The following is a 9,910-nucleotide window of genomic DNA, read 5'->3' as shown; positions in this document are numbered from 1 at the left end:
AGTACTGTTTGACTACTTTCTTGAATAAAAGTTTTCTTCCATAAAAAAAGGAATTAAAAGGTGCTTGTAACTTGGAAGGGTGAGAAAGAGTAATTAGGGCAACTATGAAGCTATTTATTGGTTATTGGGTGAAGCCCAAAAATAATGGTTTTATTAAACAATTTGTCAGTATAACTTTTAATTCAATACAAAACCTTGATGTTTTTATCACACATGGAGAGCTATTTTCTTTGGAAGGAGAGCTCATGAGAACTTCAGGTTTTGTTCATCTCTTAAATTAAAAAAAAAACTTTAATCGTCTTCTAGAACACTACACTAAGTAACAAAATATCCTTCTTTATAATACATCAGTTTCACCATTTATTCTCTTAAAGTGTTTAGCCAAAGTTTATTACAAACACAAACCCATACAACTAAAGGTATAGGTCTAAGCCAAACAGAGGTGGCACAAATGGCTACTAGTGTAGAGTAGTTCATTGAAGGTAGAGTCATATATATTAAGCCCAGTGATGAGGAGCACTTTAAAGAGGAAAACTTGAATTTGATAGGAAAGATTATAGCTGACAAGGAGATTAGCTTCAAGACTAGCAAAGCTGTAATTTTTGGGATGTGGGAAAACCCAGAAGGGGTAGCCATTTCAGAATTTGGCCTCAATAAGATATTAATCAGCTTTAAAGATAAAATAAAAAGAACCCAATTTCTAAATAGAGGTCCTTGGTGTATTAGAGGTTACCTTATAAACGTATAGATGTGGACAAGGAAAGAATCAGTCTACATAGTTAGACATGATCATATGGTTCTATGGATACAAATGCATGGGATCCCACTAAACTACATGAAGAAGAGTACGACTACAATTATTGATGAGCAGATAGAAATAGTATTGGAGATAGAAGATCCTTGGAGAAATAAAATTTTACAAAGAACATTTCTCAGAGCAAAGGTGACGATAAATATTGCTAAATACTTTCCAACGGGTTTTTGGCTAGCCAGAGATGGATTACCATATGCATGGATTGAATTCAAATATGAGCGGATCCAGGACACTTACTACTTAAACTATGGCATTTTGGGCCATGAAAAAAAGAATGCAAAAATCTAACAGTAATGGCGAGCTGAAACCCATAGTTACCAAGATATGCTCCTGGATTAGGAGTTAATAGCGCTAAGCCAGTAAGATGCATGGAGGAAAGTCAAGTTGGGGAGGATGAATTCCAGAAATGGACAAAAACTAAATAGGCGCGTGCAACAGAGCAGACAGGGTAGGAGCGTAAGATTCAACAATGGGCATCTGAAAATGGTGCTAGCAGGGAAGTGGGTATAGGAGGTCATAGGCTACAAGAGGTTCAGTTCGAAAATCAAGGGAGAATGGGGGAGGAAAGTCATGGATCTTAGGAGCAGTTGAATGTAATCTCGAAGAAACCGTAAGCTAGGAGCAGAGGATCTGATGCAAGAGACTTAGGGTTGATTAAGAAAATGGAAAGTTTGATCAATCAGATAAAGGAAGGAAGGGCTAGAGATATTGAAGATGAAGGGGTTAGTTGGGCTTGTAAGCCCAATAACTCTTTTTCTATAAATCAGGAGGATATGGGGCATTTTAACAAGCAAAAGGAATATGTGAGCCAAGAGGATCAGCAAAAGAAACATAGCCATGATAAAGCCCAAAAGGACAAAGGCCAAAATAGAATTGGGAATAAAAATCAAGAGGAGCTATGCAAGATTTAACACACAGATGAGGCCCACACTCACCCCTTACAAAACAACAAAGGAAAGATAACTATAACCATAGGAGAACTTTTGAAAGAGAGGTTTGGCAACTACAATAATAATAAGCTTGAAAGAAACTCAGGTGCCAAATAAGAAGAGCAAGTTAGAGTAATCATGGAGCATGAAAATGATATCTTGTGGAATTTTAGATACAAACCAAAGTAGAGAGAAGTTAGAGATAATAAAGTCAGAACATACATATAGAAAATAGAAAAGAGGGAATTTACATAGTAGAATTGGCTGAGGATGATGTTGATGACACAGAGCCTGAGGTGCAGATCAATCCAAAGCAGAAAAATGGAGAGCAATGGGAACTGGAACTGGTATAAAATGTTAGAACGTCTTTGAACCTGAAGAGGAAAAGAGAAAACAACAGCAAAATACTTATTGAAGGTATCATGCAAGTGGATATGGCAATAGTAGAAGCAACAAAACAAAGCAAGAAAATGAAGATGGTGGACAAAAAGAAGATGCCCGAGGAGGTGGACCTCATCAAGCCCCACCAGCAGCCATGATCTTCATAAATTGGAACTGTCGCGGGTTGACGATCCTTGCGATAGTAGCTGAATTGCTAAACTTTCATAAGCATTTTAAGCCATCCCTTTTGTTTCTTATGGAAACTAAAGCTATTAAGCAGAGTAGAGATAGAATTTAAAAGAAGTTAGGCTATGATAACATGTTTTGTGTGAAAACCTGGGACATGTCCGGGAACCTTTGGATCTTTTGGAAAAGTAATATAAATATTTGTGTTTATGTTTGGTGTCATAATTATATTAAAGCTAATATAACAAGTAGCAATAATAAAGAGTGGGATGAAATTTTTGTGTATGGGTATCCTGATTACAGAAGGAGAAGAGAATTTTGGAGAGAACTTGCAAATGGAAATGCTAATTCAGATTTACTAAAGATTTTCATAAGTGACTTTAATGATGTTATTTCTCAAGATAAAAAGATTGGCTTACATCCTAAACCAAGTAGTCAGATCTAAACTTTCAGAAAATTTGTTGGAGAAAATACTCTCATGGATTTACAACTGAAAGGAATGAAATACACGTGGTTCAACAATCTTAGAAATAGTTTTGTCACGAGGGAGAGGATCGATAGAGCGATGGCCGATTGGGGATGGAGAAGGCTCTTCCAACATGCTACTCTTACGCGTTTACCATTTGTAAGTTCTTATCACACACCCTTGGTACTTAATGTTGATCCCAAAGGAAGGAGAAGTAATTGCTTCAAGTTTGAAGCCTATTGGGTAGATCATAAGGATTGTGAAAATATTGTGAGAAAAGGTTGGAATAAAAGTGAAAGGACAAGTAACAATCGGTGGATTCATATCACTCAGAGGATAGATAATTGCAAGAAGGAGCTAGCTAGGTGGAGCAAGGCGATGTTTAAGTGGGCTGATATAGAGAAAAAAATGATGAAAAGAAAATTAAAACAAGCTTAAGAAGGTGATTTTACTATGGAACAGCAAGAAACAATTCATTACTTAAAGAAAGAAATAACCCGGTTATGGAAACAAGAGGAAAAATACTAGGGTCAAGGGACCAGAGTTAAGTAGTTAAAGACGGGTGTTGAGTTTGAAGAACTAAAATATTAAGATGATGATTAAACATTATTGGGTTATTATCAAATTATTTGTGTGATTTATTTTTAGTATGTAGGAAATTAATTATATCACACCGACCCAAGAAGTATAAAATACGGGCTCACATACACACACAATTATCGCCCAAGAGTTATTTGTTCCATCACAAAAGCTTTTCATCATATACAAAAACAAGACTCTAGCAAATAAAAAAAAGAAAACATTGGCCCAAATAAAAGCATAAAGCCCAAACCGGTGATCCATATCCAAATCCCATCTTATAACTTAGTTTCTAACTAAGTGTTTCAATTCTCATTTCATTAGAACACACCACACCACACCACCAAACCAAATCCTCTCTTCTCTCTCTTCTCTTTTCTTTTACATCACATCACATCACATGAAATTTTAGAAGCAAGAAGAAAGAAAAAGGAAGCTCTGAAGCTAGGGCAAAATGAAAGATAAAAAAGGGGTTTCCAATTTCAAGCAAGAAGAGAAGGTCAAAAGAGCTATAGTAAAAAGGCAAGATCACATCAGAAAAACAAATTACAAGCACAAATCTGGAAAAATGAATAAAGAAAACATGATGGTGCTCTATTATGAATCAACGCTCAAAAATCAAACTTAGGGCCAAAGTAAGAAGAAACGGTCCAGATTCAAGAGGCAAGATAAAAAAGTTTGAAAGAGAAGATTGAAGGTATGGTTACATGTCTGATTCGGTTACAACTTCTACCCCTTCTCTCCTCTATGAATGCCGCTACTACATCTAATTTTGGAGAAGAAGTCAAACAACGTGTTGAAGAAATTTCAAGCCTAGGAAGCTTCATTCCTCTATTAAAGGGATAAACGGCCAATGATTGAAGTAATGAGTGAGAGCACAACCGTTTGGGTTCCCATAGCTCACTGAGCTGTTTATTCTTCTCCTTTATGGTTTTCATTGAGTATCTCTTTTTCTTAGTTTAGTCTTTCTGTGTTTCAATAGTAAAAGGAAAATTGGTGAGGTTTGTATGTAAAAGCCATTGAGTGAAAAAAAAAGCAAAGAGTTAGACTTTGAGAAAAAATCATAGTTATTTCAGAAATTCTTTGTAAATTTTTTTGTTTTGTTGTCATGATCTTGAGGGGATTTCCTTACAAGTTGGGTTAGCACTTTACTGTTGAAAGTTAGGGTGAGTTCCTACTTAAGTCTGGTTTGGGTTAGAAACTAGACTTGTCCCAAATAAGATTAGGTAGAATTCTAGGGAGAATTGGTGAATGTAATTCTGTTGAAAGATAGTGAAATTTTACCACTATTGTGATGGAGACTAGATGTAGGCTACATTACATTGAGTAGCTAAACCAGGACACATCTGTGTGCTATTATTCTTTCTCTTCTCTATTTCTGTTTCTGTATCAAAGGAGACAAAACATAAGTATCTCCTGACTCTATTATCTAGCAACGCTTTGTTATAACACTCCTTGCACTTTACTCAGTTTTGGCTCTTACCGCGTTAAGAGACAAAACCACAGTCTCTATTATTTTAGGCTCATTGTATCTTAACTAAACTCAAGGATTTAAAGAAAGCAAAAAGGAGGCCAAGATTCAACCCCTTCTCTTAGCCACTGATAACCATCAATCGGTATCAGAGCTTGGTCTTAAAGAGATCAAGTTTCACAGCTTGGGGCATTTTGTCCCCTTTTTATTGCTTTCTCTTTTTCTTTTCTTTTACTTTCCTTATTTTTTTTCAGTGAGTTAATGCATATGATTAATGTTCTGGATGCATGAATAAGTGCCCAAACTGTTTTCACATTTTCATATAAGAATATAAAATACCCAATTTCCTAACCAAGTATTCCCCAACCCAATTTCTCCACACTTAATTCATGTACATCTCACTAGTCTAAGCTAACCAAGGATTCAAATTAGGGACATTTATTATTTTCTGCTTAGAGTTAGTGATGTGCTAAAATAAAGAATAAATGGGGTAAAATAGGCTCAACATTAGTTTGCAAGGGGGATGATAGGGTAAGGCCATATGGGTATGTGTGCTTAGTGAAACGAAGGCCTCAATCATATAAGTGCATGCATACATCAAACAGTGAAAATATAGAATCAAGCAAGACAAAGATTATAATTTTAAAGAGAACAACACATACCAAAATAAAACATTGGTCAGTAAGATGCAACCAATCAAATAGGTTCAAAGGTCTCACTGGGCGTGTGTGTTCAAGCTCTAAAACCATGTTCCAAAAATAAATTCCTTCAAGAAATGTTCAACAAAAAAAATTTTCAAATTAGTGAAATGCTTTAAAGAGTGTCTAGTAAAAGAAATTATCACTTTAACCAAGTAGTACCTAAATGCAAGTAACTAACTACTCCTGCAAGTTATCCTATCTAACAAAAGAAAATAAAATATTGGTGTTGAGAGAGAGAGTTGTTACCTTCGGGAGTCAGTTACCGATCTCCCCACACTTAATGCTTAGCACGGTCCTCCGTGCCATCAATGATTCGCAAGGTGGGTCTGGGATCACCACTTTCAATGGCCAAATAATGGGGGACAGGGGCGCCTCCGTGTCCATAGCTTGATCGCTTGTATCGCCATCAATGGAAGTAGAGCCCGAGGTGTCGGGGTCCTCTGGAGGTGGTTGAGTACAACCAATGAGCTCCTTCAAGTAGTTGTAGCGGCGCTTGTTGCGGCGCTCAATCCGTCGGCCTTGCCGGTCTACCTTCTCAAGGATCTCAAGTAGCAACTGGTGGTTAGATGGTGGTGGTGCATGGGGTGTTGATGATGGTGGGGCGGAAGATGATGGAGCCTCCAAAGACGGGTCGTCATTCAGGCTCTTAGGTGGCACTTGTGGCATGATCCACTTTCCATAGGGAACCAGTTCATTCACTAAGGGGATTTTACTCTTTACGTCATCCGCTTCGTGCGGAATGCCAGCTGCAGATGCTAGTTCCATGACCAAGGTTGGAAAGGGAATGTTACCAACCGTGTGAACGTGGCCCATGACCCAGCGGAGGAGTCTAGAGATGTTAAGCGGCCTCTCATTCAAAATGCACCATACAAGCACGGCCATGTCCCCGGTGATAGAGGACTCATGAGTGCTCGGCCAAACATAGTAGGACATGATCTATTGCCATACGCGAGCCTCATCTGTCAAAGCATTAGCTGAAAGCCCCTTTGGGTTAACCTTGCTTTGCGCATAAACCCAAGTGCTTCCGGACTTAGCAATTGCCTTAAGGACGGAGTCCCAATCAAAAGTAAAACCTTTGCGGGCAATTTTTGCTTTGTGGAAGGCTTCCAACCCTTCCGGATTTGGTGGGATGCCAAGCACTCGGTGAAGGGCGGCTTCTAAAATTGGGACTTGCTTCCGACGCATATAGATTGAGTCAGGGGTCGGGGAGTGGTAATTAGCATAAAATTTATCGACCCAAGACAAGTTAACTTCAATTGAATCTCGATTCAAGAAACTCCAACGTCTCTTCTTCATTCGATCCTCCACATATTGTCTTAAATGGTCCGGTACAAAGAGGAGGCGGTCACGGTGGAGATTACGCTCTATAATATTGGAATACATCCTTTCACAATAACGGTTGGCGAATCGCGCTGTATCCTTAGCGGGAATCTTCTTGTCTGACTCATCAATGCAGATATCCACTTTGGATTTCTTAGAAGGCTGCCGATTGGTGGGTGCCTTTGGTGCTTGCCTTTTAGAAACCGTTTTCTGAGAAGATTTCTCCTTTCGTTTTGTGGTTATCATACTAAAAATTAGGGAAGAGGAGAATTGTAAGAAAACGAGTAAGGATAGTGAAGAATGCATTAATAAGATAAGTGTCATGAAAAAAGTAGCAAAGAATGCAAGAATAAATGCAAAATTAAAGTAAGGGTTCATTGAAACTTTTTCACAAACACGTGTGTGCATTGTATTATTCAACAAGCAAGTAGACAAAACAAACATATAACACCATGAAAAGAAAAAATATCCAACAGAGCAAGTATGACCAATCAATCCAATGAATTTATAAAAGTAATGGAAAATAGTGATCCAACACCAATTGCAAACATACAATAAATTGAAAAGAAAAGAACTAAGACTAAGCAAGAAATAAGAACATCAAGTGCAACAAAAAGAAAACAAAGTGATGAGATGTAACTAAATTAAAGGAAAATAGAAAAGATAATGAGGGAGGAGTGAAACCTTGAATGCAAGAAGGAGTAGTAGTAAGTGGAAGTAATAGAGAAAGAATAGAGGGGAAGAAGGAAGAGGGGTAATAGAGAGAAGAGAAAAAGAGCGCCAGAGAACAGTGGTCACCGGTGGAGGTCCGCCAGAAAAGGGGGGAAGAATAGTGAGAAGGGAAGAAGAAAGAACAAAGAAGGAAGGGGGGTAAAAGAAAGGAAACAAAAGAAAGGGGGGAACGACGCAGAACTAGGTCTGCATGTTTGGAGTTTAAAAACGGATAGTGACGCGTAAGCATCGGCCACTGATAAGAAGATTTATACTGGTTCGAAATTTAACCAAATAATTTCGTTGTGAGCATAGCCCAAACCAAATAAGAAGATTTATACTGGTCCTCAAATCAAATTTTAATAATTGGTTGTCACAAGTATAAACCCCAATCAAAATTAACCGAAGTATTTAAACCTTGGGTCATCTCACAAAGAATTGCAATAAAGTGATCAATTATTGGCTATGAAGAAACATGGGGGGTTTGATTTGGTAACAAGGGCAAGAAAATAAATGATAAGAAAAGTAAAGCAAACAACTAAAGAAAGCAATTAATAAAGAGAGACATTCATGGCAAGGATTGAGAATATAGACTTTCTAGCCTAGTCACTAATCATAACACAATGATTAACAAGAGTTTATCCTATTTCGTCATCTTCAACATCGGGAGAAAGTACAATATCATCTCCAACATAGGAAGAAAGTCAAATAGGACTAGTTAATCTCAATCCAAAAGTCCTAATCAACTTACTAATTGAATTAGCAAGAGATTAGAGTCAATGGAAACAATATTAACTAACAACTCTAGATCACCAATCTAAAATGGTTATTAATGACTCAAGATTGCCCAATTTCTCTTTCCAAGCCAAGAATGCTCAAAAACTACTCTAACATCCAACCAAGCATTTTATTAAACACTTGGAAGGTATAAAAGAAAAGTATGGTAAAAGTGCAAAAAATATAAAATCTACAACTACCCAATGCAAGGAATCAACAATAAACAAAGCAATTAACCATTAGAACATAAAAGAAACATAAAACATCAAATTACATCAAAGGAGAATCAAATTAACAAGAGTTCATCAACATAAAAGAAACAAAATAAAGGAAATGACAAGTAAAACTAGAAAATCTAAGAGGAAAGAACAATAAATTACAAGAAAAAGTAGATGAAAGCAAGAATTAAACCCGAGATCTAAGATGCAATTAACCTAAGAACCCTAATTCTAGAGAGAAGAGGGAGCTTCTCTCTCTAGAAAACTAACCTACATGATGCTAATCTAAAACTAATTGCTCCCCCATTGTCCAATCTTGAATTCTGCAACAAATAACCTTAGGAATGAGTTGGATTTGGGGTTGGTTGGCTCAGAAATCGCCCCAGCGTTTTCACTTCAATGAGGTCACGTGCCTGCTCGTGACGCGTGCGCGGGGTTAACGCGTACACGTCACTGGACAAAATTTCTCCTCACGCATACGCGTGGGTGACGCATGCGCGTGGCTTGCAAATCTCTTTTCACGCGTACGCGTGGGTGACGCGTGTGCATGGCTTTCAATTCTCCAAATGCTCATTTCTTCATGAATTCTCCACTTTTCATGTTTTTCTCTTCACTTCTTCCATCCAATACTTGCCTTATGAATCTGAAATCACTTAACAAACATATCAAGGCATCGAATGGAATTAAGGTGAATTAAATTTAGCTATTTTAAGGCCTAAAAAGTATGTTTTCACACTTAAGTATAAATTTAGAGAGAATTACAAAACCATGCTATTTCATTGAATAAATGTGAGATAAGTTGATAAAATTCCCCAAATTAGGCACACGATAAACCACAAAATTGGGGTTTATCAGCCACGCGTACGCGTGGATTGTGAAGGTGACACGCATGCATCATTCACGCGTACGCGTGAGGGTCAGTTGCGCGTTTAGTGCGGTACCCGCATGGTCTCGGCACAACATTCTGTTTGAGCCATGCAGACACACAATGTTAGCATCACGAAAGCATAACTTTTGGGGACGGGGCGACGCGTACGCGTTGGCCACGCATACGCGTGGGCAGCGCCGCGTCCCTAACACCCCTCTAGCATGAGCCTGGCATAACATTCTGTCTAGGCCGTGCTGTGGCATGGTCCCAGCACAAATTCAGCACAAAAGGAAAATTGGGCATCGACGTGTACGCGTGGTCCACTCGTATGCGTGACTAGTGCCCTTTTTTTTATATGAAATTATAAAATTAACTCAAAATAAAGGTAAACATGCAAATTTAAAAATTAACACAGACACCCAATGAAACAAAGATAAGCAAATAAATAAAATAGAACTAATAAAAAGGAAGATCATACCATGGTGGGTT

This window comes from Arachis hypogaea, chromosome 16, assembly GCF_003086295.3.
Source record: "Arachis hypogaea cultivar Tifrunner chromosome 16, arahy.Tifrunner.gnm2.J5K5, whole genome shotgun sequence".
Taxonomy (NCBI): domain Eukaryota; kingdom Viridiplantae; phylum Streptophyta; class Magnoliopsida; order Fabales; family Fabaceae; genus Arachis; species Arachis hypogaea.
Note: the sequence above shows the minus strand (reverse complement) of the source record.